Source organism: Montipora foliosa, chromosome 11 (assembly GCF_036669935.1).
Source record: "Montipora foliosa isolate CH-2021 chromosome 11, ASM3666993v2, whole genome shotgun sequence".
NCBI lineage: Eukaryota > Metazoa > Cnidaria > Anthozoa > Scleractinia > Acroporidae > Montipora > Montipora foliosa.
The window spans coordinates 43,889,656-43,892,155 of record NC_090879.1 but is presented as its reverse complement, the minus strand read 5'-3'; positions in this window follow the sequence as shown (position 1 = coordinate 43,892,155).

Below are 2,500 nucleotides of genomic sequence, written 5' to 3'. Positions count from 1 at the left end.
CTCCAGAATGGCATTTTGTGAGCCAGGCTGAGTAAATCGAGTGTCATCAGCAAATTTTTGACTGAATTTCAGGCGTTTGGCCCTTGATATCTGAGCGAATTCGATGAAAGGTAGCTGCTGAAGTTTTCGCTTGAGCACGGGCGTAGCCCATGTTCAAGCCATTGTGGCCTCTCAAAATTCAGGGGGCTTGCAGTCAAGGCCTGCTTTGGCAAACAGCCCAGGTACAGTTCTAACTCTGAGTTGTGTGTCAAAAGCACAGGGCTGGGGGGGGGGTTGCTGCTTAGAGACTTTAACTGCAGTTAGAGTTTGTGGCCTTGTTAAGTGAGACTTTACAGTGTAGCATGCTTTCATTGGCAATTTTTCCTGCACCAGTGTAGACCTGAATGATAATTTGCTTTTGATCACCAATTAGAGTGAACCCACACTGTGGTGTGGGTAGGTAATTGGCAGTTGTCTGACCAAAGCACAGGGGTGGGGAGGGTAGCTTTTCTTTAAGTTTGTGACGCCAGCAGAATTGGCTCGTTTTCACAATTTCTGCAGCCACCTTTTGACAAATCCAGTTAGAAATTTATTTTTATCTGCACGTTTCTCTCCAGAATGGCATTAGGTGAGCCAGGCTAAGTATATCGAATGTCATCAGCCGATTTTTGACTGAATTTCAGGCGTTTGGCCCTTGATATCTGAGCGAATTCGCTAAAAGGTAGCTGCTGAAGTTTTCGCTTGAGCACGGGCGTAGCCCATGTTCAAGCCATTGTGGTCTCTCAAAATTCAGGGGGCTTGCCGTCAAGGCCTGCTTTGCCAAACAGCCCAGGTACAGTTCTAGCCCTGAGTTGTGTGTCAAAAGCACAGGGCTGGGGGGGTTGCTGCTTTGAGACTTTAACTGCAGTTAGAGTTTGTGGCCTTGTTAAGTGAGACTTTACAGTGTAGCAGTGTGGGTAGGTGATTGGCAGTTGTCTGATCAAAGCACAGGGGTGGGGAGGGTAGCTTTTCTCTAAGTTTGTGACGGCAGCAGAATTGGTTCGTTTTCACAATTTCTGCAGCCACCTTTTGACAAATCCAGTTAGATATATATATATATATATATAGTTCAATGAATGGGACTAGTCGTTTGACATTTGCCTACAGGCCTGTTTCGTGGAGGCTTTAGGCTTCCACTCTTCAGGGCTTTTAATTAAACTGTGTGTTGCCTGCAGTATTTATAAATGGTGTCTTTCCACATACGTGCGTACAAAAATTCACGAGGTCATTAGTGTAAGTGTCCACAAACTCGCTATCACAAGCATTCACAAGATTGCTATCATAAGCATTTACAAGATCGTTCGTGCGTAGCGTAACTTAAATGCTTGTTATCACACTATCCGTTCTTTATAAGAAATTTTCTTGCGTGCCTACATGTGCTAATCAATTCTGATCTTTTGTTCAGGGATGCAAGATCGCTGTGACAGATAATAAAGAACTTTTCTAAGTTGCACAGATTGCATGTTTTTGTTACGTTCGTGTACGCTCTCGCCTTTCCCAGGATCTTCCATGTTACTTGATAGTTAGCTCCTTCTTCCTTTAAATGCCATATGTGTTTACTCAGCTCGGTTTGGTTCCGTTGCTTTTCCTTGATAAATGATTGCTTGTGATTTGCGAGTCTGGCCTTGAAAGTGGTGTCAGTGAGCCCTACGTATGTTTGTACGCTTTCGTTGTTGCCCGATGTGGCAGTTGCTTGGTAAACGATACCCTTGGCTAGGCACTGATTATCTAAAGGGCACTCTGCCTTCTTTCTACAATTGCACAGGTTTTGGCTGGGGTCTTCTGTGTTTGGCTTTATCAGATTCTTGTTGTGCGCGCTAATAATTGATTTCACGTTGGGCATGCAGCTGTATGACAGCTTAAGGGTGTTGCGATTGAATATGGCGTGCAGGACGTGGCCCCTAGGGAAACATTCCCTTACAATTTTCTGAAACTCTCTTCCTAGGTTGGTTTTTACTCTGGCGTCAAATGGGGGGTTGAACCAGGTGATGTTTCTAGTTCGTTTTCGCCGTCTTTTATTTCTTCGATCTTTCGGGGCGAAGTGTAGCTTGTACTCGTAGCCACTTTTTTTCAGGGCCGCTTGGTATGGCGGAGCTGCATTGTTGAATTCCCTCTCATCGGATGATATGTCTGACAGCCTTTGGTTTATGCTTTCTGGGATACGTTTCAGTACTTCGGGCGGGTGGTTACTCTTTGCGTGGACGTATGAGGGTGTGTTACCAGGTTTCATGTACGGTTGGTGTTTGCCATTGTTGAGGTTCAGTGTCACGTCCAGATAATTGATTACTTTCTTGTTCGCTTCGATGGTTATTTTCAATCCTTTCTCACTGAACACGGCGCATATTTTCTTCTTTGCTGTTTCGACCATTTGTGGAGTATCATGAGAAACAGCTAGACCATCATCTCTATACAGTCCAATATCGTTGCCGCAGATGGGTTTCAAATGTGTTAGCATGTAGACAACTATAAGCTCACATGTTTC